Source organism: Elephas maximus, chromosome 16 (genome assembly GCF_024166365.1).
Source record: "Elephas maximus indicus isolate mEleMax1 chromosome 16, mEleMax1 primary haplotype, whole genome shotgun sequence".
NCBI classification, from domain to species: domain Eukaryota; kingdom Metazoa; phylum Chordata; class Mammalia; order Proboscidea; family Elephantidae; genus Elephas; species Elephas maximus.
The window spans coordinates 7,788,787-7,815,957 of NC_064834.1; the positions used below are offsets into that span (position 1 = coordinate 7,788,787).

A 27,171-nucleotide genomic window follows, 5' to 3' on the forward strand; every position below is an offset into this window, starting at 1 on the left:
TAGAGAGCTAGGCAACTCCAACGCTCCCATGTTATGACAGGTAAACTGAGGGCCAGGGGCAGGGGGGGAAGGACCTGCCTAAATGACTGAATTAATAAAAACCCCAGGATGGTCATCTTGGATGGCCCAAGATCAAGCTGCCCTCTGTGACCCCAACCTCAAAAGTCAAGGAAGTTGCGACACTTCCTCGTTTCCATAGAAACCAGCGACCGCTCCAGGAATACACTGAAATGTTTTGTTCCCTCCTCAGTGCCAGCCCCAGGCCAGGCTGTGAGGATACAGGGCGGAAAGAGGGGGTGTGAGTGGAGGCACAGACCCAGCCCCGCTCTGGGATGATCTCAGACAACGGTGGAGCGGGGGAGGGAGGGCGCTTTCAGAGGCGGAAGCAATCCCCCCAGTGTCTGGCAGGGTCAGGGGAGGCAGCTCAGAGGCAGTGGATCTTGAGCTGGGGTCTTCGGCATGCATAGGAGTCCCCAAGACAGAAATGTGGACGTGGGAGACTTACAGGTGGAGGAATTGGTGTACACAAGTGCCCCAGGCACGGAAGGTAATGGCGTGTTCCAGAAGGACAGGGCGTAGGGGACAGGAAAGCCTAGAGGGTGAAGGGAAGAGAATCAAGCTGCAGAACAGAATGGGGGCCAAATGCAGGCTGTCACGATCCCAAGTGTAAACCTGGGTACCAGGAACACCTAAGTCTCTACCTTTCCAGCTGTTAAGTGGGCACCCTGTGACAGAGTAGCTTATGGCATGGGGGTCCCAGGAAGCCCAGTGAAGGCAACAGGAGTGAAAAGAAAAAGGACTCAGACCTGGGCCAGTTCTCCAGCCACAACTCTGTTGGCCTCTATGCAGAGGTGGGCAGGCATTTCCAATGGGCTTCTGGGTACAACCTTTGTCGACCTTCAAAATACATCCAAGATCGGACCTTGTCTCACCTCCACAGACCACTCTGGTCCAAGCTGACAGCATCCTCGCCTGGGATACGCAAAAAGCACCCAGCCGGTATCCTGGTTTCCACTCTTGTCCCCCACAGTCTGTTCTCAAGTCACCAGCCAGAGGGATCTTCTTAGCAGGGCACATGAGATAGTCTTTGTCCTTTATTTAAAATCCCCCAGTTGCTTCTGAATCACTGAGCACAAAGCCAGAAGCCTTTCCTGTGCTCCCCGAAATTATGGAGTTACTTGACTCAGCCAGGTATCTTCTTGGTCTGTGACCTGGCCCCTGACCACCTTGCTGACTTCCTCTCCTGCCTCACTCCCTCCATCAGCCACGCTAGCCTCCTTCCGCTTCCTAGAGAGTGCCAAGCATGTGCCTACCCAAGGGCCTTTGCACGTGCTGTTCTTGCTGCCTGCAGTGCTCTTCCCCTGAACGGTCCTGGGGTTCACTCCCTCGCCTCCCTGTGGTGTCTGCTCAGATGCAGCCTCTTCCCTGACCACCACAACTAGAAATTCAAGCCTTCTACCTGTCTCTTATATCAACTTATCCTTACTTTTCTTCAAAGCATTTATAACCAAACATGACATCATCTATTCAGCTGTTGACTTGTCGACTGCCTCACCTACTAGAACAGGGCCTTTGTCAAACTTACCACTGTATCTTCAGGTCCTAGAGTCACGCCTGGCACATAGTAGGTGCTAATAAACTTGCCAAATGAGTGAGTGAACCTATCTTTCTTGAGGAGCTGGAGCAGGAGCAGGCATAGAAGAACCCAGGCACCACTCTCCCCAGGGGCAAGGCACTAGACTGTACACCAGCCAGGAAGCTAGATGAGGACCCACCAGCAGGAAACATAAGCTGCCTTCCATGGCACCTGTCAATCTGTGGACGAGGGAGGGAAGCAGGGCCCAGCCTGAGAGCTCTTCTCATATCTAGCCTAGCAGGGCCTGGAGGAAAAGCAGGTGAAGTACAGCCAGTCTGCCCACTGTCCCTCTTTCCATCACAATGCTTGGATAGGCCAAGAAGCCAGCCTCGGAGCTGGGGTGTAAGTAGGCCAGGCTGCAGTCCACTTCCTGGGAAACCTTCCCTCTCTGGGCCTCAGTGCCCTCATCTGGGAAATGGGGATGACGAGGGGGGTAGATAAGCTGGTAGTCTGGATCTGCCCTGCTGCAACACTCTGGACATCTCTGAGTCTTCAGCGTCCTGAGAGAGGTCACACTAGGATGGAACTAGGGCCACAAATACAAGCCATGGTCCCAGGCCACGGTAATATTTTGCAGCCAGCTGGGCCAGGTGACTGGGCAAGGGGTTTCAGGGGGGCTCCCGGGGACCCTCCTTCCATCCAAGATGGCAGCTGGCAGAAGGCAGGTCAGTCCTGTCTGAGTGGGGAAGGGAAAGAAAGGGATGGAAGGGGAGGGAAAGGAGGAGAAGGTAGGGGGAGAAGAGGGAATGGAAGGAAGGGAAAGGGAAGGGGGGAAGGGGAGGGGAGGTGAGGAGAGGGGAGAGGAAGTGCTCTGTTACAGGGGCAGCAGCCACAAGCCTGGGGCCCCAGGCAGGGGAGCCCACCGGCTCATGGAGACTCCAGGAGATGCCCGCCTACCTCCAGACCCAGGGGTTCTGAGAGCACAGCCAGAGCAGTGAGGGCCAGGAGCTTTGTGAGATGGAAATGGGAACTCGGTGAGAGCCCAATGTTACAGCCACAGCCACAGCCACAGCCACAATGTTCTCTCGGCCCCCTTCCAGCAAAGGGCTCCTATCGGGTGAGAAGGCCAGGGCCAGGCACTTGTCCGGTGGTGCATACGCCTGGGTTTTAGCTCCAGCTTTGCCACAGACTTGCCTGTGACCTTGGGGAGGCACTTGCCCCCTGGGGTCAGACTCAGCAGCTTAATGAGGGGATTGGACTGGATGATGTCCACTGCCTTTCTATACTGGCATTATCATCACTGCATATGGTAATAAAACATCACCCCCTCCCCCCGCCCCCCCCCCCCCCACACACATTGCAAAGCACTGGCCTTTCACTAATCTGACTGATTCTTGCCACAGCCTTGAGGCATATAGACTGGGAGGCAGTGCCAGGAACTCTGTCTTCCACTCCCAGCTCTTTGCAGAGACCCCAGGCCTCAGGGACATTTGCTGATAGAGGTGGCAGAACTGGGCAGAAAGAGGCTCAGCACGCCCAAGGTGCAGGAAGAGCCCAGACTGAGGCAGACTAGGCAGGAGACGCCCCTCACAGCCCCTCCACACCCAACCGGCCGGCTGTCCCAGGTTCCAGGGAAAGACAGGCATACCAGGAGAGGCCAGGAAGACAGCCTTCTGGAACTGCTGGCATGTCTACCCCACTTGAAAGGCAAACACCAGGTCACCTTCTTCTCCTTGGACCTTGATGAGCCCATCAGGGCCCCCCAGCCCACGTTCGTGCCCTGTGACCTGGGCAAGGCTGTTCCCAGCTCAGGCCTGCAGTCTCCAAGTTGCCCAGGCTCTGGGAGGCCCGGGAGATGTGAGAGCACCACCTCCTCCAGGCAGCCAGCTCTGCCCTCTCCAGCTTTGGGCTCAGCCTAGAGAGGAGAAGTCTGGGGTGGTGGGAATTGACGGTAGTTCCCAGGAACTAAATTCACCCTATTCTGCATGGTCCTGAGATAAGAACTGGGGGGGAAATGTCCTCCCAGTCTCAATGTAGGGTGTAACTTTCTAGACTCAGGGAGCTCCCGGGAGGCAGAGAGCGGCCCGTCACTGGAGGTGTGCAAGCCCACCAGGAAGGGGTTCTTTTGGAGCACTGCAGAAGGGGTACATCTGTATAGCAGGCATCAGATGGGGTGGTCACCAAGGTCCCTTGTGGTTTTTGGATTCGAAGGCCCCGTGAATACTGGGAATAGTACTGTGTGGAGCCCTTGTGTGTGGGGCCGATCACCCTGGCCCAGGTGCCTCCGGGGAGCTGCTGAGGAGGAGCGGTCATCTACAAGGCAGAAAGCCCCAAGAATTCCACGTCAGGACAGCCTCTGGGCCCCCCAAGGATTCCAACCCCCAAATAGGCCCACGCCTTCCACCTAAAGGGACCAGCCCTACAGATGAAGCATAAGCGAAAACGAAGGCGTCAGCCTCAGACTGGGGTGTGAGACATCGAAAAGCTGTCCTTTTGCAGGAAATAAATCTATGCTAAGGCCACAGCCTCAAAGAAACCCCTTTCACTGCCTCGGCCCCATCACCAGACACCAGGCAAGAAGTCACAACCATAGGTGTACACCAGTGTTCACTGCAGCATCCTTCACAATAGCCAAAAGGGGAAAACAGCATAGACGTCCATCAACAGATGAGTGAATAAATAAAATGCGGTCCACACATACACTGGACTACTACTCAGCTGCGAAGGGAAATGAGATCCTGATACACGCCACAACACAAACAAACCTTGAAAACATTATGTAGAGTGAATCAAGGCAGTTTCAAAAGGACAGATAGGATATGATCCTGCTTATATGAAAATATCCATGCCTAGGGACCAAAGTTTATTAGTGGTTACCACGGGCAAGTGGAAGGAAGGGAAAAGGGGGAGATTCACTGTGCTTCTATAAAGGTGATAGGAAAACGTGGGAATAGACAATGGTGATGGTTGAACGCCATGATAAACATGACTAGTGTCACAGAACTGCACACGTGAAGAATGCTGAAATAGAAAACAATTTGTTTCATATATATTTACCACCATTAAAGGAAAAAAAGTCACAATTAGTGGTTTTCTCCTCTCTTCTCCCCAGGGACAGAAGCCTAAGAATGTTCTCGAGCTCAAACCAGGCCAGGGTGGGCCAGGCAAATGGGCCAGGAGGGGGCTGGGCACAGACCCTCCTCGCTGGAGCCCTGCAGGCCATAGAGCCCACTTGTCGGAGTCCTAGAGAGGCAGAAGCAGGAGGACTGTGAGCTGGGAGGCCAAGTGCCCGTCCTTGGTCCCACAGTGGGCCTGCCAGCACAGAGCCCATCTGGGCCCTGGCACTCTCCCCAACGTCAGGACTGCCTCTCCCTCCTAACAGCAGCACAGCTCCCCCAGCTAGGGTTCCTAACTGGCTCAGGACAGCAAGGCCTTCTAAAAACACAGAGTGCTCATTGTATGCAAATGCAGGTGGGCCCCCGCAGCCCCAAAGAGGAAATATTAACCAGGCAGGGTCAACAGGCAATGCCGCCACCAGGGCTTAAACCGGCCTCCTGACCCAGGGGATGTCAGCCCTAGACCAGTCCTGCCCAGCCTTCCTAGAAGAGGGGGTGGATGGGGAGCTTCCTCCTTTCATCCTACTCCCTGGTTCTTTCTGCGGATGGTGACCCCTGAATGCAAATCTGTAGACAGAGGAGTCCAGATCGCTGTCAGCAGTGAGGTTAGGTGCACAGAAGGCCATCCCCTGGGGCCTCCCACCCCTGTGGCAGAAGGTCTTGTGTCCCAGGGGCCCAACCACTGACTTACTCAGTGACCTTGGGTAAGTCCCTTCCCCTGGCCTATTTCCTCATCCAGGAAAACGCTGTGCAGAAGCAGGACTTACACACACAGATGTCTTCATGGGCCAAAGAGGTCACACAATGGTGTCATTCCACCCAAGGGCCAGGATTTCAGACCCCTGAATTAAGGTCATAGGTCCTACTCTGTTCAGAGGTGTCCAAATTGATTTAAGAGTGTGATTAAAGCCGTGGACTATCTTTCCAAAGGAAAATGCATATTTTTGCAAGCATGTGCATACAGTTCAGGGGACCCACAGCCCCCTGCAGGCCAGGTACTGATGTCCTTCCAGCTCTGACAGCCAGCGAGTCTGAGGCCCATCTCTAAGGACACGGCAGAGGTCTCGCCCCTCCGCTGAGTTGGCCTTGCTTTCGGCAGTGCCCAGCCACAAACGGATTTGTGGTCTGGGAACAAAAAAAGAAAAGAAAAAGAGGCCAGCGGAAGCAACAGAGATGTGCAGGCCTGCGGACGGGCAGAAGTCAGGCGTAACTGTCAAGAAATCAGGCTGCGGGGAGGACTTCCCTCCGTACTGAAACTTCCCTTCCTCCCCACACTGGAGGTCCCCTACTGGGAAAAGAGTTCTGCAGCAGGTAAACCACCTGCTGGACCCAGCTGTAGGGGATCACCTGGCCTGTCATTTCCTATAATGCTACACCGATATCTTCACCAGTTAATGTGTAAAAAAATTAAGTGGGGGTGGGAGGAGTGTCCCCTAAGATTGGGAAAGGCTGGGTGAGGCAAAGGATCTTTTACCCCCAGACTTCTTCTCTTGCAGGCAAATCTGACTAGCCACTTCCCAGAAGAGGGGTGTGCTCTAATGCCCTCAACTTTGGGGACTGCTGTTCCTGAGGAACCACTCTGGGAAACCTTGGTGTGGTCTCAGTTCATGGGTTTTTGATGAGGACACTGAGGCTTGGAGGCGTCCGTGACCAGCGTAAGGCCCCACAGCCAGTTCTCCATGACAGCAATTCTGCACCACTGTTTGTGATTTGCAAAGTCCAGTCCTGGCCATGCTCCCTTTGACCCCACATAGGAAGACCCGAGACAGAGGAGTTATCAGCCTCCGCCTCAGTTTACAGGGGAGCAAAATGAGGTTCAGACAGGAACCCAGAGGCAAATCCCACCTTGCCAACATCCCTCCAGGAGGAAAAGGCTTCATGGGCAGGATGAGTTAACAGAGACTTGGGTTATCACTGAGGGCATCTCAGAGGTGACGGGGCAGCCCCTCACGGTAAAAGGAGTTGTTCCTAGTTAACGTCGAGTCAGTTCTGACTCATAGCGACCCCATGTGTGCAGAGCAGAACTGCCCCATAGGATTTTCAAGGCCGTGGCCTTCCAGAAGCAGATCGCCAGGCCTGCCTTCTAGGGCTTCTCTGGGTGGATTTGAACCACCAGCTTTTCAGTCAGTGATTCAACACGTAACCATTTGCACCACCCAGGGCTGGAGGTCAGGAAGCCTGGAGCCCAGGCCCACCTCAGGCTGGTCACTGATGTAGCAGTGACCTGAGGCAGTCCACCTCACCCCACCTCCCCTCCTCCTGCCGAGCCTCCCACCTGGACATTGGAGGAAAACCAAAAACCAAACCCATTGTTGTTGCGTGAATTTCGACTCATAGCGACCCTGTAGGACAGAACAGAACTGCCCCATACATAGAGTTACCAAGGAGTGGGTGGTGGATTTGAACAGTCAGCTTTTTGGTTAGCAGGCACAGCTCACCATAGCTCTTAATCACTGCACCAGCAGGGCTCATGCTGATAACACACCATGGCAGTATGACTATGACGATGGGCATGCTAACAGGTCTGGAGCACTCACTACACGCCAGGCACTGTGTGGGGTCCGTCGCCTCACTCCAGGGAGAAGGCAGCCAATTACTATTATACCATCAGTAAGCCTGTTCCACAGACTCAGAGAACAAAGCTGGAGAAGTAAAAGATAAGTTGCCCAAAATCAACCAGCCGCACAAATGGTGGAGCGAAGATTTGAACCCAGGCAGTCTTGAGAAGGAAAAAAATAGTTGCCATTGAATCAATATTGATTCACAGCGACCCCATCTGTGAACGGTGCTCCACAGGGTTTTCAATGGCTGATTTTTCAGAAATAGATCATCCGGCCTTTCTTTCGAGGTGCCTCTGAGTGGACTCCAACCACCAGCCTTTAGGTTAGCAGCCGAGTGCTTTACCTGTTTGCACCACTGAGGGACTCCTAGTCTGAGAAGAGCCTGAAGCAAATCTGCTGCCCAAGACATGCCAGCTGTTATCATAGTCACCGCACACTTTCTGAGGTGGCCCACTTGTTATTCACGGTGCACTGCTTTAAGGATGTAAACAGCAGGAGTATCAAGGCATGACGTCACGGAAACCACCACCCCCGCCCCCCGCCCCCAGACCATCTAAGTCCCAGCTGGGTGAGACACCCTGGTCCAGGGGAACCACGTCACTGCGTGATCTGTGCTGGTCCCTTCGCCTCTCTGGGCTTTGGGTTTCCCCACCTGCAAACAACAAGGCTGGGAAGATGCCCTCCAAGGGCCCTTGCCACTGAAAACACTGGGAAGGGGCTTTAGGACCTGTCCCCAGACGCCTCTGAGCAGAGCCCTGAGTCCCATAGCCAGGCTGCTGGTTGGCCAGAGCCTGTGCTGTGCTTCCTTGCTGCGGTCAAGGTCCACCTGGGAGCAAAGGTGGGAGCCTGGATGGAAGCCCTGGGGACAGGGCGTGATACGGGCACCTGGCTCCTCATGCCTCCTGAGCCCAAGCTCACCCCTTCCTTATATGCTCTGACCTGGGCCTGGCACAGGTAAATGGGCGGGGCGAGAAGCCTCCCTCCCTGCCTCCCATCCTCAGAGGAAGTGACCACAGGTGTGTTACGGATATTCAAGGCCAGTAAAAGCCAGAGGGCCATCAGCCCTCCACATGACAAAGCTGAGCACAGGGTGGCTGGTGGGGAGGGGGTGTGGAGGGCCGGTGGAGGAAGCCACCATCTTCTTGGTCTGAACAGGCCTTGGCAGGTGAGAGACCTCGTTCCCTCCCTAGCAGGTACCTGTTTTGCCTCCCTGAAATCTGCAATGCAATCCACCTATCACTGCCTTTAAAGGAAGGTGCTCTGGGTCGGGGCTCTAAGGCCGGCCCAGAAGTATCCACCCTGCCTAGCTGCATAGGATCCAGGCGTCCTGCTGGAAGCATCCCATCTGGATTGGTTACCCTGAGAGCTCAGAAACAATTCCCACCCTCCCCAGGCCCAGCCGCCCTCCCCGAGTCAAAGACACAAGAGCATTTATTTATGAGCTGGGAAGGGTGGCTGAACGGGCTCTGCCTGGCCAACAGGAGATGCTCAATAAATGTTTCATCAACTAATGGGCTGGGCGAGCAGGGGTTCCAGGCCCGGCTCTATCACTAAGTTGATGCTGACCTTGGAGGAGGCCAATCGTTGTTTTCCACAGTTCGGCTTCCGGGGCTAGAAAAGGAAAGGTCCACCCCGGTAACCTCTACGGTCCCCCCCAATTTTATGGAACCCCTGGCCAGCAGAAGGGAGAGAAAGACAGTGTGTATGTATGCTTGGTGGGCAGAAGAGGGTAAGTAACTGCCAACTGGGGAGCAGGCTTTGGGACACATAAAACCCCCAACCCCTATCTTTGGGGATAGGCTTCTCTAGAAGGTTCTTACCCCCACCACAGCTGCACTGGGCACTAAAAAAAAAAAAAATACCCCTGGGCAATTCCAAACATGTCCTGAGGTCTCCAGGGACAATGATCACTAGGTCAGACCACAAATCCTTGACAGTCTGCCACTACCGGACATCAAGGCCCTGGGCCAGTTCCCACCCCTCTTTGGGACTCAGTTTCCCCATCTGTACATGACCTAGAGGGTCATGCCTGCTCTGATAGTCCATGATGCCAAGATTCTACAGAAAAACGCAACACCCACCAACACCAGGACTCCCACTCCAGGGACGTAGGAAGGGAGTCCCCAGTCCCCAGCCGGCTGTCTAAGGCTAGCGCTAGGGCCAGGGCCGAGCAGAGTCCCTACACCGTCTGTCCTCAACAGTCTGCCACGGCCGAAACCTTCAAGTGGTTACAATTACAGCTGGGCTAACAGGATTAGGGGCGCATTGAAATCTAAGAAATCTAATTAGCTCAGACACCCCGGCCTCCCCCAGCACAATCCTGCTGCAACCCAGGCAGCTGGGCCTGGCAGGCGGGGCTCAGGCCTCCAGGGCCACAGTCATTACCTGTGCAGGTGTGCCAGGCTGGGACAGGCTATCTGGGAAGGTGCCAGCTCAGCCTGCCAGGCTGCTCCCTGCCCTGGATCCCACCAGCTGCAGACTTGTCCTGGTGTGGCACTCAGATGAGCTCCAGAAAACCAGGCGTGGGGTGGGGGCAGAAGAGGGGGTGTTAGGGGGCAGAACAAACCCAAGGGCCCACAGGGCGGCCACCCCACACAGTCTGGGGGCTGACTCAGCCACAGGAGGGGCAGGCTGACTCAACGTCTGTGTCTATAGAAACCATCTCAGCCCAGGAGAGCCTTGGGACCTAGGAGGCTGGAAACACCTCTGCTTCCTGCTCTGGGCCAGCACTGGGGGTGAAGCCCAGGGCACTGCATGTTTGCCCCAGGCAGCCATGGCAAGATTGGGGCACACAGCAAGCTCTGGCTGGAGGACACTGTGCCAAAAGAAAGGGGCACAGCTGCTGGAGGGTAGGTTGTGTGCTGCCAAAGGGTGGGTGGACAGGCAAGGCCCATCTGTGACCCTTCCTGAACCCGTTACCATTGCTGGGGTGCACACAGACTTCTACACCCACGCCCCACACTGGCTGCGGTCTCCCCTCAGTGGACCAAGAGGGAGGCTGCAAAGAGTGTTAGCATCTGAAGGATCTTTGGAGTCAGGGGGCCTGGGGTTGAGTGCTCCCCAAACCTCAGTTTCCCTCTCTGTTAAATGGGAGTTATTCCAAGTAGTAGCTAGCTCACAGTGCTGTAATTGGTGTCAAAAACAGTTGGAAAATGCTTCTAAATCCACCAAGTACCATACAAAGAGGGGCTATGGTAGTTACCGCCATTACGTGCTCCGTGGCAGGTGGCCAGCTGGTGGTGGTTAATTATTTATCTGGACGATATTCCTGCTCCCACTAGACTCTAAGCGCCTACGGAAGAGGGACCGTCTTAAACATTCTGGGTCTCCCATAGGGCCATGCTTCTCACACTGTAGACTATCAAGAAATATTTGTGGCATCAGTGGTAGGACCCTGACCCAGTCCATCCCCTACTCTGTATCCCCTTCCTTCTGAAGCCCGCTCCAAGGACAGGAAGTGCCAAAAGAGGAAACTGGATCACAAAGACAGATGACAGTGAGCCCCTCAAGCAGACCCTTCCCCAGCTCCCACAGGCCACTCCCAACAAAGGCTGGTAACAGCCATCTGAAGAGGGTCCCACTCATCATTCAGGAAAGAACTAGTCTGTGGTCTGGAGGACTCCCAGACTTCAAGCCCCGAGTGAGGGGTAGGAGGTGCTGCTTTCCGGAAAGCAGATTTTGGCTCAGCATGGAGCAGTCCACGGGTGGCAGAGGCTTCCTGGCAAGGTGGTGAGCTCCCTGTCACAGGAGGTATGTAAGCCAAGGCTGGAGAATCAGCTGCCAGAAGGTAAGCTTGGATGGGAGAGCAACCACCTGGAAAATGCTTCTAGCATTTCCAAACCAACCCCCTTTGTGCTCTATCCATTCTCCACTCAGAGCCTGCAGGGCTTTCGGTTGACACATACCTGGGGCTTTTGTTCCCACATTCACCTGACCCACCTGGCAAGCAGGCAAGATGAGAGGGGCTCTGCCCTTGGCCCCATTTTACAGATGAGGAGAGTAAGGCCCAGCAGTGAAGCTACTGGCCCAAAGGAGTCAGCCAGCTCTGGCCTCCTGACACCCTCTCCATCTCTACCTTCTCAGGTAATGGGAAAGTCCCGCATTACCACGGTGAGCTTCCAGGCTCTCTCCCCAGAGCCTGTGTCTGGGCTTGATTTTCTCAACCTCCCTTCAAGCTCCTTGAGGACAGGTCCAAACTCAAAATAGCCCCCTGAGGCCTACTGTTCAGCTTGGTGGTTGCCTTCCCCTCTGTGAGGGGCTCTTGTGACAAAGAGCGCCCCTAGAAGGGCGTGGGCAGAGGTGACTCTGTCCTGCTGTCAGGTCAGAGCAGTCACTGGGCAAGGCTACAGTGTCGGGGTAATTAGGGCAGCTCGGCCTTTGTTGTCGACACAAAACCTAAGGAACCTTATAAAGATGAGGTGGTGATAGGAGCTGGGCAAGGGCCCTCGGGAGCAGAGCTATGAATGAAAACGTAGGGGACTCAGTCAGGACCTGGCAGGCCCTGCTTCCTGGTTCCATGACAGAGTGCCCAGAGAAGCTTCCGGAAATTAACTTGTTGGTGCCTGAATCTCTCACAGCAACATCTCACCCTGAGGCTGAGGTCACAGCTGCCCAGTGGGCCCTGGCCAAGGCCAGAGAACCCAGTATACAGGGCTTCACACACAGGTATGTGACAAAACTCTCAGGGCACAGCCAGCCTTCAGTGTCTTCCTTCCTCATGTCCCCCTACCCCGTCCCCCTGTCAATCGGGAAAAAAGTGAAGTTTGCGGCCCTTCTCAGCTGGGTTGCTCCCCTTGAGATTTTCCAGGAAGAGTGGCTCATAGACACCTGTCCCGTGTGGGGGCACATCACTGGGGCCAGTCAGGGATGGAGATAGTGTTGTTAGGTCTCTAGGGAAGGGTGTGTGCATGTGTGTGAGAGAGAGAGAGAGAAATCTGTGGCTCTGTGACCAAACCCCAGTCTCCTGACATCTCTTCCCTTTGCTCCTGGCTGTGAGAGAAGCAGGGATCCTCCCCGCTTCTTTCCTTAGGAGGGAAATGGGACATTTTGTCCTCGCAAAGAAGCCAGCAGTCCTTTTTTGCCTAGACAAGACTAATTCAGTTTCCTTTAAGTCCAGCAATTTCTGATGTCCAACTCTTCTCAGACAGCCATACTCTGAGTGCCCCTCAAAACCTAATCCAAAAAATGTTTTAAACTCTGGAAAACTCCCTACTGCCCCTCCCCCCAGTCACTGCCATCCACTGGCCTTAGTCCTGACTTCTGAGATTACATGTGAAAACAGTGTTTCGTCACCTCGTGACTTGGGACAAGAAGAAGCTTCTGTCCTTCTGGAAAAAACAAAACCCAACCGAAATCATAAAACTCAGAAGAAAACACCATCTCCCTCCAAATGCATTCCCTGGGCCCCAAAGTCACACGTGCTCTGTGGCAGATACGGCTTTCAATGTGTCTTTTGTCTGATGCTGGCGTTTCAACATCCTCAACTTGAAGAGAGAAAGGTCAGCACAAGGCTTTGGGCATTCATAACCCACCAGGCTTCAGCTCCAGGGCCCGGGAGCAGGCAAGCAAGGGGGATGGAATTCCTCCAGCTCCGGACCCCCTCAAAATTCGGCCAGGGGCTTGCTCAGTCATCTAACCATTCCTGAGAGCTTACAAACAACTTTTAAACTCCTGGGACCAGATAAAAGCCAGAGAACACAAACTGGAATTCAGCACTAGCTGCCCGGTTTTTCAGCCATGGAGTCTGTCTCTTTATCTGTGCCTTCAAAACAAATAATAATAAGCAAACCCAGGCACCTCTGGGAACAGCCTCTGGCCTTCTGCCCTGCCCTGTGTAACCAGCCTATCCTCACACCCATGAGGAGGAGACCGCACTGGTTAACCCTCTGGTCTACCAGGCCCCGTTCCCAGGTTGCAGCAGTGAGACAAACTGTTGCTCAAGATAATCCCTCAGAAAACCCTTGGCACCAGGAGGCAGCTCGGTGTGGCTCTGCCCCCAGCACCCAGCCAGGCAGAGCCTTTGACAGGCTGCTGCTCACTGCCCTTTTAAACCTTCAGGTTGGACCCTACTCTCCCAGGCATTGCGCTGTCCACCCAGGGGGCTCCAAAGGGCCATGGCCAAGGAGAGAGGAGGGAGAGGTTGGCCGAGCAGTGCCCTCGCCAGCCAGCCCGGCCGCCAGCTTCTCAGAGGACCTCTGAGAGAACGTTTGTTTGGGCTGCCAAGTTAAATCTTCCTCCCTCTTGTCAGGGCATTGGAAAAGCAGTCAGGGGAGAGGGGAAGGGGGGGAGCGGGGGAAGGAGCAGCGGGAGGGAGGGAGGGAGGCAGGCAGGCGGGCAGGACCGGAGCCCCAGTTACTCGGGCACTGCCTGCCCAGGAAGCTTGCGGCTCCGGGCAGGCGCAGCTGGTACTCCGGGCAGCGAAGAAGGGCCCGGCGGCCAGGCCTCCCGGGTCAGGCGCAGGGTGCCAGCCGCCCTCGGCCGGCCCTCACCCGGGGGTGAGGCCCTCGCTAGGCGCCCCGCTGTAGGCCAGAGGTGGGAAGGGATGGCAGAGAAGCAAAAAGTTTGCCGCAGGTAGAGGGGTAGAGCAGGCAGCCCTGCCGTTCAGGCGGCTCCCTGGGGAGGGGTGGGGGGGCCCCGGCCCAGCTGCCCCGGCGCGCCCCTGCCCGCCCGCCGCCCTCCCCCCCGGGTTGTTTACATTCCTGGAGTGTCTTTTAAACCCGGGGTTGAGGCCGGCTCCTGGCCTTCTCCGTCGGCTCCGGGGCAGTCTCCCGTGAAAATCTACTCGCGCACAATGGCCAGGAAGGCGGCCGCCCCTCGCCCTCGCCCGCGCCCCCGCCACTCCAGGGTGGGTCGCCTGCCCTCGGCACCGCGCCCTCTCTCCGCCCCGGCCGGTTTCCTGGACAGATGTCCCCGGCGAGGGGGCGACGCGCTACCGCTACCCGCGCCCCAGACACCGAGGCGGTGCTCCCCACTGTTTTCTCCCCAGACGCCAGGAATGTGAAGCAAGCTTCCAGAGCCCGCCCCCCACCCCAGCTCCAGCCTCAGCCGGGCCGGACCCGCCAACCTCCGCCCGGGACAGCCTCCCACTCCCCGGGGGCCGCCACCGCCGGAGACCGAGAGGAAGAAAGAATACAGGGAAATTACTTTCGTATTTGCAACGCACGCGCGCGCGCGCACACACACACACACACACACACACACACACACACGCACATCTTCCCTCTGGGCTCCCCTCCTGGCCGGGGCACCCCGTCAGGCTTTGCCCTTAACGCTCCTCGGGTTTCTGAAGACATCCTAGAAGCCCCTACACACACCTCTCGACGTTCCCCGCTTGTACCGCGCGCTTCGTGTCTCCCAGGGCAATCCTCACACAAACAACTTAACCGCGCCCCCGCCTCCCATTTACAAAAGTGTGTGTTTTCCTCGGAAATTCAGATGCACAACTTAACACCACCACCCCTGGCAACCCTGATACCCCGTGCCTGCCCCGGCGGTTTCCGTGTACACACAGGCGCACAACTTCGCGTCTCCCCAAAGGAGACGAAGGCGCCCGAGGCGGTCCTTCCCTCCCAGCCCCGAGCCCCGGTCCTGCCCGGTCCCCGGTGGACAGAGCGAGAGCTGGAGGCGCGCCGGCAGTAGGCGGGCACCAGGTCCGCGCGCGCACTACCGCACTCGCGCCCCGCACACCCGCCGAGCCCCGGCCCAGCGCGCCGCCCCAGCCGGCTCCGCGTAGCCTGGCGGTCCCCGACTGCCCGGGCCTTGGTCCTCGGCCGCCGCGGAGAGCGCAGCGGAGCCCCCGTCGCCGGCCTTTCGCCCCACTCGCCAACCACCGCGGATCCTTCCAGATAAAAGCCCCAGGACCCAGCGCCCCACGCTCGCACCCCGAGTCCGCGGGAAGCGGGAGGCAGCGCCGGGGCGAGCGGGCGCCCGGCTCTGCCCCCAAACTTACCCGGCGCTGCGAGCGCCGCTGCGGCCGCTGGAGGACGCGCCGCTGCCGCCGCCGCCGTCGCCGCCGCCGCCGCCGCCAGCGGGCAGGGCCGGCTCGGGCCGGGAGGAGCGCAGCGAGGGCGCCGCGGTCGGCTAGGCTCGGGTTCCCGGTCCGCGCGGGCCGAGGCTGGGGTCACCGCGCTGCTCGCTGCCCGCTGCTCGCTGCCCGCCGCTCGCTCTCCGGGCGCCCGCCGCCGCCGCCGCCGCCGCTCGCGTTTTTAATGTCCACAGACAGTGAAAAGGAACTCGGCGTTGGGGGTGAGTAAGTGAATCAACTCGCCCGGAGCCGAGCAAGTTGAAGTGTCAGATTACATTGGCTATTCTATTTCCAAAGGGCCCCGCGCCGCCGGCCGCCCGCAAAAGCCGGCGCGGAACTCCGGGGAGCGGAGCGCGCGCCGCCGCCGCCGCCGCCGCTCGCCTCGCGCTCTTCGCTGCGCCCCAGCCGTTCGCTCGCGCTTTCCCTTGCCCCTCCGCCTCTCCTTCTTCTCTTCTTCGCCTTTCCCTTTCCCTTCTTTTGCTCTTTCTTCTCCTCTCTGGGGTCTTGGTCCCCTCCAAGCGTTTCCCCTCTCTGGTACTGACGGGCTCCGCGCCCCCACCCCCGCACCCGCTCTGGCCTTACCTCCCACTTCTCCCTCCGCCCTTCCCTGACGCTTCCTCCCCCCACCGCCCCCACCCCCATCAAATTTGGAGACGGGGAGAAACGCTGGGCCCTGGAAGAGGCTACCGTGGGGAGGTGGTTGAATTAGCCCGACTCCCCGGAGTGTCCCCTCGCTTGCAAGCCCCCTCTGGAGTGCACTCGGGGCCGTGGGCGCTGTCAGGTACCCCATCGGGGGAGAGCTAGTTGCTGACAAGGTCTCCTACGCCTTCCTCAGGAGGAGACTTTGGGGTTGTTCCTAAAGCCCGGGGTACTGGCGGGGCGCTGGATGGGGGGGGTGGTGGCTAGCGGAGGATGTTCCCCAAGGGCGATGTTGGGGGCAGCGGGAGCGCGGTTCCCTAGACGGCTGGGGTGGGGGCGTGGCGCGCACGGTCTGTCCCTGGCGCCCGGCCGGGTCCAGAAGCGCGTATATTCCTGAGGCCAGGCGGGAGCGCCCAGGGCGCCGTGCGCGCAGGCTGGCTGGGGACAGCTGAACCTAGGCCCAGACCCCCAACCCCCACCACAAGGCCCCCAGGGGCCGAGGGAGGGATCCGTCGTCCTCCTGCCATGAACACTCATAAAGCGCAGTTGGGTGCGCCCACTCGCGGGGTTCCCCACTCAGACCTACCCCTGAGAGCATCCAAGTGCGCGCCCACTCTGGCTCGCGCCCACTTTGGCTCACGTCCACTGCCACTCACACGGAAACTCCTACACAAACGGTACCCACATTCGCGCCCACCCACGGTATTGTACACGCTTCCACACACACGCGCCCGCGCACACACATATTCACGTATACTTTCACTCACAAATTTGCCCACCTACCCGGCCATAGCAAGCACACTCACACAGGCACACGATTACACACACACTTGCACAAACACTTCGCTGTACAGAACCCCACATACACTCAAAAACCAAAACACGAAACATTCCCTGCGTACAACATTCTCAAGTTCACGTACACGTACGCACACCCTCCCCTTACACTTCCTCTTCCACATCTCTTTCTCCAGTGTCCCCCCATTTGCGACACCCCCAGTCCCAAGTCGTGACCAGTGCCCGCACGGCCCCCGAGGGTCACCCGCGCTCGCGCCTGCACGCGCGCACTTCCCTCCAGGGGCCGACGGAGAGCCTTCGGCCCCGCGCCCGCCCCGTATTCCAGGGATGGCGGTGACTCCGCGCTCCGCGTTTTGCAGGCTGCCTCGGTGTCGGAGGCGAGGCGAGGAAGGGAGCTGGAATAACAAAGGCAAGTTGGGTAGAGCGCGAGGGGGCGCAGCCTCGGCCGGGCGGCGGGGGGAGCCCTGCTCCGCCGGGGCCTCAGAGGCTGCGGGGTCTCGGGCGCGGGGAGTCGGGGGCGGGAGGGGAAGGATGGGGGGCGCGGGGCGAGGCCGTGGCGTGACGGCTGAGAACAATGACACCGCCGGGGTGGGGGGCGGGCGGGCACCGGGAGGCTGCCCGGCGGGGGTCTCCCCGGGCCTGGGGCTGGTGGAGGACATCCTGCCCCGGCCTGGGCCACTGCCTGATTGATGAGGCTCGCATGGAAGCGCGGACGTGCCACGCAGATTCGCCGCTCGCCCTGGCCTCGTGGGCAGTGACCAGCGCGAATGTTGGCCCAACGGCGCTGCTGTCCGGAGCATACCCTTCCCCCCCCCCCCCCCCCATTTTAGAACTTCCTTCCCAGGGCTTCTCTGACCTCAGCTTGAACTCCTTCAGGGCCGGCGAGATCACTCCTTCCACCACCGAGAGAAAGGAGGCAAAATGAATTTGCCAGCTCTAAATTCATTCTCAAGGCTGTGCTAGTCTGACAGCCAGCGAACCCAGCCTGGAATTCCTCAGGGCTCAGGACTGCAGCTAGTAGGGTCTGCAGGGAGTGCGGGGTGATTCCAGGAGACTGCCGGATTTCCCAGGGGAAATTGGGCGTCCCTCTAACACTGGGTGCATGGGGCAGCGCCCCTTTCCGAGTCTCAGCCCTGACCTGTCACACAGACTGCTGCTCCTGTACAGGTGGCTGAGCAGCCCTGGGGAGGGTGATGCTGGGAAAGTGCTTCCAGGCCTCTAGGGACGCCAGGGAGGCATGGTCCCAGCTCATTCCTGTGGGGCTGAGCCTCAGTGGCTCAGCCTCTGGGTGGCCTCGGTTCACCGGTGGGGATCCAGAGGCAGCCTGAGAAACCCTCCAGGGCCTGGCCCAGGCCCAGAAGGTGGGATTTCAGCTTGCTGAATAGTGGTTGGAGTCACAGCTGCCCCACTCCCAGCAATCCACAGCATTGCAGCAGCCAGAAAGCCACCCCCATCAGTTTCTCAGTGTTTAAGAACTTGAGGTGTAAGAATTCAGGTCCAGCCAAAAACTAAACCAGTGAGTAATGAGGGCCAGCCACCTCCAGGAACTGGGGAAGGCAGGCGGCCTCGGGCTTGACCGGTCACATTCCAAAGCCAGGAAAGCACCCAGTGCCCTTTGCATCTGGAGACCAGGAAGTGGCGACAGAGGGCAGAAACCAGCCCAGGTGAGGAAGCAAGGATGTGGGGTGGGGGGGGAGGGCGGGATCCTAGCCCTCCCCAGCCTGCATGCATGGCACTGAGTTGCAACAGGGCTGAGAAATTGGGGCTGTGGCCTGGGGCAGCCCAGGCCTCCCTGGGACCCTGAACTGAAGTCCTTGGGACTCTGACACCCTTTCTGTCTCTACTCATCTTCCAGGGAGATAACAGGGCAGGGGTTTTGGGCTGGATCCCTGTTGGGTCTTGGGAGAAGCTATGACTCAGTGCCTACTTCGTACTGGGTGCTGTAGCCAGGTTCACCGAGCAATGCCAAAACAAACCCACTGCTTTCAGTCAATTCCGACTCATAGTGACCCTATAGGACAGCGAAGAACTGCCCCATAGGGTTTCCAAGACCGTAAATCTTTATGGAAATAGACTGCCACATCTTTCTCCCTCAGAGCAGCTGGTGGGTTCGAACCACCAACCTTTTGGTTAGCAGCTGAGCACTTAACCATTGCGCCACCAGGGCTCCTTCTCAGTGAGTATTTGCTCACTGAGTTTTTACATTTCTTTGAGGTAGGGGCTATTACTATCCCCCTTTCAGAGGACACTGCACTTCGGGTGACTTGCCCAACCGCAGCAGAATTCGAACTCAGGTGCTTCAGCCCCAGCTCTGCATCCTCATGTCTGTTTAGCCCTAAGACGCAGATGTGTAGCTCTGGGCAAGTTGCTGTCCCTCTCTGGGCCTTTTATGGTGCCAGTCAGGCCTCTTTGGGGGTTGTGTGACCTGAGCCCCCACCCTCTCGGCTCAGCTTCCGAGCGCCTGGAATTCTGGGGGGACGGGGGAAAGCGCCATCATTCCCAGCCACTGAAAGGTGGAGGATGGATCCTACTCTGCCCACGCAGGCCCAGAAATCACCTGGCTCCATTAGCAGGGCCAGCTTGCAGTGCTGATGCAGGGCCCAGGCCCAGCCTACCTCAGAGCTGACTCTGGGAGCCACGGCGGGCGGGGAGAGGGCCATTGCCCACACACGGGCCCTGGAGGGGGAGGCCACGGCGGGCGGGGAGAGGGCCATTGCCCACACACGGGCCCTGGAGGGGGAGCCACGGCGGGGAGAGGGCCATTGCCCACACACGGGCCCTGGAGGGGGAGGCCACGGCGGGGAGAGGGCCATTGCCCACACACGGGCCCTGGAGGGGGAGGCCACGGCGGGGAGAGGGCCATTGCCCACACACGGGCCCTGGAGGGGGAGGCCACGGCGGGCGGGGAGAGGGCCATTGCCCACACACGGGCCCTGGAGGGGGAGCCACGGTGGGGAGAGGGCCATTGCCCACACACGGGCCCTGGAGGGGGAGGCCACGGCAGGGAGAGGGCCATTGCCCACACACGGGCCCTGGAGGGGGAGGCCACGGCGGGGAGAGGGCCATTGCCCACACACGGGCCCTGGAGGGGGAGGCCACGGCGGGGAGAGGGCCATTGCCCACACACGGGCCCTGGAGGGGGAGGCCACGGCGGGCGGGGAGAGGGCCATTGCCCACACACGGGCCCTGGAGGGGGAGGCCACGGCGGGCGGGGAGAGGGCCATTGCCCACACACGGGCCCTGGAGGGGGAGGCCACGGCGGGCGGGGAGAGGGCCATTGCCCACACACGGGCCCTGGAGGGGGAGCCACGGCGGGGAGAGGGCCATTGCCCACACACGGGCCCTGGAGGGGGAGGCCACGGCGGGGAGAGGGCCATTGCCCACACACGGGCCCTGGAGGGGGAGGCCACGGCGGGGAGAGGGCCATTGCCCACACACGGGCCCTGGAGGGGGAGGCCACGGCGGGGAGAGGGCCATTGCCCACACACGGGCCCTGGAGGGGGAGGCCACGGCGGGGAGAGGGCCATTGCCCACACACGGGCCCTGGAGGGGGAGGCCACGGCGGGCGGGGAGAGGGCCATTGCCCACACACGGGCCCTGGAGGGGGAGGCCACGGCGGGCGGGGAGAGGGCCATTGCCCACACACGGGCCCTGGAGGGGGAGCCACGGCGGGGAGAGGGCCATTGCCCACACACGGGCCCTGGAGGGGGAGGCCACGGCGGGGAGAGGGCCATTGCCCACACACGGGCCCTGGAGGGGGAGGCCACGGCGGGGAGAGGGCCATTGCCCACACACGGGCCCTGGAGGGGGAGGCCACGGCGGGGAGAGGGCCATTGCCCACACACGGGCCCTGGAGGGGGAGGCCACGGCGGGCGGGGAGAGGGCCATTGCCCACACACGGGCCCTGGAGGGGGAGGCCACGGCGGGCGGGGAGAGGGCCATTGCCCACACACGGGCCCTGGAGGGGGAGGCCACGGCGGGGAGAGGGCCATTGCCCACACACGGGCCCCTGGAGGGGGAGGCCACGGCGGGCGGGGAGAGGGCCATTGCCCACACACGGGCCCCTGGAGGGGGAGGCCACGGCGGGGAGAGGGCCATTGCCCACACACGGGCCCTGGAGGGGGAGGCCACGGCGGGGAGAGGGCCATTGCCCACACACGGGCCCTGGAGGGGGAGGCCACGGCGGGCGGGGAGAGGGCCATTGCCCACACACGGGCCCTGGAGGGGGAGCCACGGCGGGGAGAGGGCCATTGCCCACACACGGGCCCTGGAGGGGGAGGCCACGGCGGGGAGAGGGCCATTGCCCACACACGGGCCCTGGAGGGGGAGGCCACGGCGGGGAGAGGGCCATTGCCCACACACGGGCCCTGGAGGGGGAGGCCACGGCGGGGAGAGGGCCATTGCCCACACACGGGCCCTGGAGGGGGAGGCCACGGCGGGCGGGGAGAGGGCCATTGCCCACACACGGGCCCTGGAGGGGGAGGCCACGGCGGGCAGGGAGAGGGCCATTGCCCACACACGGGCCCTGGAGGGGGAGGCCACGGCGGGGAGAGGGCCATTGCCCACACACGGGCCCCTGGAGGGGGAGGCCACGGCGGGCGGGGAGAGGGCCATTGCCCACACACGGGCCCCTGGAGGGGGAGGCCACGGCGGGCGGGGAGAGGGCCATTGCCCACACACGGCCCCTGGAGGGGGAGGCAAGGAGACCAAGGGGCCGAGACGAAGGCTGTGGTGGGAGGACCTCAGGCCCCTGCAGAGCTTCCCACTGGGGAAGCAGAAGACCTGTGCAGGGTACAGTGAGAGTATGGCCTGCTGCACCAAGGGCCCTCAGAGGGTCAGGCACGGGGGAGGCTGGGGAGGACTTGTAAACCTGGGGCAGACTTCCTACCTCTCTGGGAATGCCTTCTCTGTATCCATACCCCACCCGTCACCCCCCATAAGGGAACCAAGCCCCCTTTAGAGTTGGGACTGGAGGGGCCTGAGGAGAGTCACACTTATTGACTGCTTATTGTATGCCACGCGCTTTGGAAAAATTCTCTCATTCCACCCTCACCACAAACCAGGTGTAATTCTCTCCTAGGAAAGTGGCTCAGAGAGGCGAAGTGACCTGCTCAGGGCCTCACAGCTGCTGAGTGGGCTGAGCCAGGATGGGCTGCAGGTCCGGGCTGGGCCTCAGGGTTGAGAACGGGGATTTGCCCTCACCTCATTGCTGGGCTACAGCACTATACGTTGGAGTAAAAACTCACGTCCACCCGGCAGGGAATGGTTTGGGCCCCCTCCGTGGCCAGTTGGGTAATGGGAAGTACATTTCGTCTTCACTCAGTGGCTCCTGGAGGCATTTGGGCCCTGCCAGCTTCCTGGCCTGTGCCTCCAGTGGGTGGACAGTTGGCTGTCCCAGAGTGGAGTGTGCCCTTCAGCATCTCGGGCTGCCCCTGGTCTTCCTCCTCCTTGTATCAGCCAGATTGCTCCCTCCATTCTCTGGGCCCACACTTTCCCAGCCTCCTGGCCTTGGCTCATCCAGGTCCTTCCACCAGGCACATCGTCTTCTCAGTTTCCATTGTGGAGTACTAGCCCCAGTTCAAAATCTACCTGCTTCAGGAAGCCTTCCTTGACCAGCTCAGCAGGTAGTGATCCCTGTAGCAGAGTGTACTTCCCTTGAGATACTCACCTCCCATTCAGCCTTCTAAGCAACAGGCATTAAGCACCTACTGGCTGCCAGGCCTAGGACTCTAGAGATGTACCAGGGACTTCATGGTGAAGAGGACTTGGCTTGGCACACTGTCAGTTCTCTTGAAGGAGGCCCCCTCCTCCATTGCCACCATGCCTGACACATCACCAATGCACAAGACAGGTTTATTCAGCAAGTGGCTTTGCTCAGGGATGGACATCCTGGGTCTCCACTGGGTCTGAGTCTTGTGAGGTGGTGGAGAGGAACCCAGAGTCTACACCCTCACCTTTGTGGCCTCTGTTAGGCTTGGGTGATGGCCTGAGCTCCCTGAGGTGGAATTTCATGCCCCTTGAGCTCCATCAAGACCGTCAGGACAGCACTTGCCGACCTTCCTTCACCACAGATGGCCCCCAGGAGTCTAGAGGGCCACCCTGAGTGGACGCAGATGAGGCCAGCAGCCCCTGCACTTCCTCCCATGGAGGCCCAGAGGATAGTCTAGGGCCACCTCTGGTGCTGGGCACCTACGCTCTCAACCCACCAGTGCCTGCCTTGCGGGTTAGCTTGAGGGCATCACTGACGCTTTCCATGCCTCTATTTCCCCATCTGCCAAGCAAGAGAGGGTGGGTTGTCCAGGGGACGTCCAGCAGCACCTGTGCCTCTGATTGTCCTATGCTTCTCCAGGTGTAAGCCTTCTCCCTTTGGTCTGAGTTACAGTTCTAATGTTTGAGGGGCCTGGTTTTGGGGTGCCCTCTCAGAGGGGCCCCTTTGGCCACGTAGAGACAGGAAAACACATGCACACAGAGGAAACTGTCCAAGGCTGTGACTGTTGGAAACTGTGAATAGATGGCAATCCTTATACTTCACAGCGTTTTGCTCACTCTCTGAGCCTCACCACAGCCTTTGAGGTGGACAAGGCTTAGATTTGTCGTTGCCGTAGTTAGTTGCTGTCAAGTCCATTCCTCTTAGGGTTTTCAAGCTGTAATCTTTCAGAAGCAGGTTGCCAGGCCTTACTTCGAAGGTGCCTCTAGATGGGTTTGAACTGCCAACCTTTCGGTTAGCAGTCGAGAGCTTGACAGTTTACACCACCCAGGGACTTGATTATGATCCCCGTTTTATAGAGGACTAAGCTGAGCCCCAAAGGGAGGTGGCAGCTTGCTCAGAGCTTCACAGCTGGGAGGTGTCAGGGCTGGAAGGAGAATCAGGCCTCCGGATCTAGCATCCTTTCACCTGTACCATGCGACTCCAGGGCAGCCATCTGGGAGTTGTGTGTCCAGCTCTGATGGGGGGAGTCTGAGATAAGCAACCAGGGGAAGGACCACCCTCTTGCCTCTTTCCTGATAGCCCCGGTATCCTGAGGGGCCCCTCCTTCCTGGCAGAGGGGACAGATGTGAGAGTTGCTTGCAGAGCCTCAACATCACCCTCCCAGCTAGACCTGCAGTCTCCTGGCCTCAAGGCTCACACCCCCCCACTCTGACCCTGGTGGGTAGCCACGCTGCCTGGCTTCCAGAATGTCCAGCCTTCCGCCGACCCTGAGGTGTTCTCTGCCTCATCACAGCCCCTATATTCTGTTTTCTCTTGCCTCCCTCCAGCAGGATAGCCATAGCAATTTCTCATATAGGTCCTAGTATGTGCCAGGCCCCGAGTGTCTCACATACATTAACTCCTGTAACCCTGCCAACAACCTTTTGGGCTAGGTATTGGTATTATGATCATCCCCGTTTCACAGATGAGCCCAGTGGGACACCTCACTGCTTAGGGTGGTTATTTGGTGTGCACACGTCCCCACCGAGATTGCAGGCTACAGGCCGCAGGGGGCTTCTGCTCTATCCCAGTACTCAGAGCAGCCCCCAGTGATTGACAGGCTGCAGAGGGCTTCCTGCTCCATCCAGTACTCAGAGCAGCCCCGAGTGACCACAGGCAGCCAAGAGCAGTAGGAGATCCAGAGAAGCACACAGAATGAGGCAGCCCCAGCCCTCTGGGAGCTCACAGACTATCAGGAAGGACAGCTCACACCACATGCCACCCTTGGGACCTGGAGGAAAGTGAGGAGTGGGCATTGAATGGGGCCTGGAAGGCAAACTTTGGTGGAGACGATAGGGAAACTCAGACCAGAGTGGGCCTGGACTTGCCCAAGGTCACACAGCAAGCATGGGGAGCAGCAGGGCTGGGATGTGGGCTCCCAGTATGAAGTGCCTTCTTGTACCTTGCAGCCAGCTGTGGGGCCCCCGCGACCATGGTCTTTTTCAAGGACACTCGGTCCCAGACGCCTCCACGATGCTGAGCTGTTCAATGAGTGACTCCAATCCTCTTTCCCTATTAAAATAAAAAAAGAAGAAGAAGAAGAAGAAAGAAAGAAATCCAGGCATTGTTCCCGACTGCAGCTGGTGCCAACCAGAATCCCTCCAAACAGAATGGAGCCGAGAGCCCAGCCGCCCAGGGGCCTGGCTGCTGACACAGGGCCTTTCTCTTCTGCTTTCCACTGGGGCCCCTCCAGGGACATCCCACCCACCTGCCTCCCTGGTCTGGGCTCTGTGCCTCCCGCTGCCCTCATCCTCTTTGCAAAAATCAGGGGCCGCTTCGAAGGAAGGCCGTCGGGGCACTGCCACCCCCTGCTTTCCTTCCCCGTCCACCCAGAGCCTGGGGTGAGCGGGCCTCCCTCCCTGCCAGCTGCCCCCTCAGGGGCAGAGGACCTTCAGACTCCTGTCTGGGAGAGTTGCAGATATCCTTCCTCCGTGAAATCATTTAGAAGCCTGGTTTGATCTCAGGACCTATCTGGGTTTCCTACCCCCAGCCCCACCTGACTTGGTGCCAGCGCTCAGAGCACACATTAAGGCCATTTACAGCAGTGAAGGCTGGTGGTGGGGGGCGGGGGTGTGACAGACGGCTCTGCAGAGACACAAATTAAAAATGCTTTTTAAATTAATTTTGCCTGCTCCCCCTGCTCCAGAGACTTAGGAGGAAAAGGATTCTCTTGCTATCTACCTTTCTTTCATCCTCTCCTCCCTGCCCTTTGCGAACTGTGAGCTCCATCTTGTACCCAGAGTGCCCCCTCCCCCATCATGAGCTAGTTTGGTCCAGCTTGCCCCAAGCATCAGCCCTGAGACCACTTGGAACCCTGGGCTTGGCTTGGCCACCAGAGCCGCCCCTCCCCCCCGCCACCAACTGCCATGAGCACAGCACTTTAGAATTTGTCAAGGGCACTTTCACTTCTCACTTGAGTACGACAGCAGCCTCAAGAGGCAGGCAGAGACAGAGATGGCACAAAACCACTTGGCAGTGCTTTGGCCCAGATTACACAGGAAGGAGCAGAGTTGGGATTTGAACCCTTATCTCTTGATGCCATATCGCCTAGACCATAATGGTCTCAGGATGGCACTCCCAGCCTCTCAGTGCTGCCAGGAGACGGGACCCAAGACACACTGACTCATTCAACAAATACTCAAGAGTACCTGCTTTGTGCCAGGCACGAAACTAGACACTGGGTATATGACAGTGAACAAAACAGATGTGTGGTCCATTCTGTCCGAGCACTTTTATTCTGGTGGAGGAGACAGACAGCAAACTTTGTGCAGGAAGATCCCCCAGTCCACACTGGCCCAGGCCATGGGTCTTAGAAGGAGGCTGGGAGACAGGAGACACGGATTCTAGTCCCAGTGTTGCCCCAAGCTCACTGTGACCTTAGACGAGTTGCTTCCCCTCTTTGGGCCCAGATTTTTCCACCTGTGAAACCTGCAAGCATGTGGCTCCTCACGTTTTCTCAGGCCCCTGCCTTACTCCCAACCTCTGGGTCAAGTGGTTAATGATTTCCTGGCATGAATGATTACCCTGGTGTAGTTTTTTCTTAAACCAGACTTTTCATAGGCTGTCAGAGCCAGAAAAGGGCTACTGAAATAATCTAATCTGAGCCCCTCACAAAGCAGGAAGCCCTTAGACGCATTCTTCCCAGGAGGTGACTGTCTCTGCTTGCGTGGTTTCAGGGCTGGGGACCTGCTCTCGCACACAGCAGACCTCTGCCCAGTCGAGTGGGTAAATATTTAACCTCTGGCTTTCCAAAGTGGGGGAAACGTGATTTGTAGCATTTGCCACTTTCCATGGTGTAAATACTCCCACCACGGCCAATTTTAAGCTGCCAATTTAACATTAACATCTACCAGCTCATATAGTTCCTGAAAATTTAACAATCAGCTTTCATGAGCCAGTACAGGTCGACTCGGACACACCATTGTCCTACCCACAGAGAAGCCCTGTCCCCCTTTACTTGTTTGGAAGCTCTCCCTGGTGTTGAGAAAAACATTCCATTGTCAGGCACTCCAGTCTAGAGTTCCCAAGTTGCTTCTCTGGGGTGTCACAGGGTCAGGAGAAGCCTTGCCCCATGAAGCCCTTCACAGAACAGGAGGCAGCTCTTGATCCTGTTGATATCCCTGTGGGGGGAGTTCCTGGGCTGAGTGGGGTCAGGGTATATATCTGCCCTCCCTCCCTGCCTTTCTCTCCCTCTCAGTGTCCTTCCCTCCCTCATTCCCTCCCTCCCTTCCTTCCTTGTCTCCTTCCTTCCTTCCTTCCCTCTCTCCCACCCCCCTTCCTCTGTCTCCCCACCCTCCCTCCCTCTAACAACTCTTTACTGGCCCTCTCTGACTTGTCAGCACTGGGCTATGTACTGGGGATACAGTGGCCCCTTCCAGCTGGAAAGCCCCCCAGTGCTCCTGCCCAGCGTCTACTCCACCTTTGAGGCTGCTGTGCTCAGATGTCTCCCACTCTCCGAAGCCTGCTGTGCCCTCTGCCCCCACCCCTCC

At 58.8% G+C, this 27,171-nt stretch overlaps 1 protein-coding gene and 1 long non-coding RNA gene across 8 annotated transcripts in view; one reads left to right on the forward strand and one right to left on the reverse strand.

Moving 5' to 3' along the window:
• The window catches only part of ZMIZ1 (zinc finger MIZ-type containing 1), a 258,230-nt gene extending 242,958 nt beyond the window's left edge, over window positions 1–15,272 (reverse strand). For 5 of the 7 annotated variants that reach the window (XM_049855863.1, XM_049855860.1, XM_049855861.1 and 2 more), the window contains exon 1: window positions 15,202–15,266. The gene's annotated coding sequence lies outside the window, so the exon portion shown is untranslated. Of the gene's footprint in view, window positions 1–15,201 lie in introns of all 7 variants that reach the window. The other 2 variants (XM_049855858.1, XM_049855859.1) reach the window with 1 other exon arrangement.
• Window positions 15,273–15,343: 71 nt separating this feature from the next.
• Window positions 15,344–25,271, forward strand: LOC126059854 (uncharacterized). Its single transcript, XR_007513501.1, has 3 exons — window positions 15,344–15,497; window positions 16,890–17,126; window positions 24,596–25,271. It is a non-coding gene; the product is annotated as an uncharacterized LOC126059854 (long non-coding RNA).
• Window positions 25,272–27,171: the final 1,900 nt, after the last annotated feature.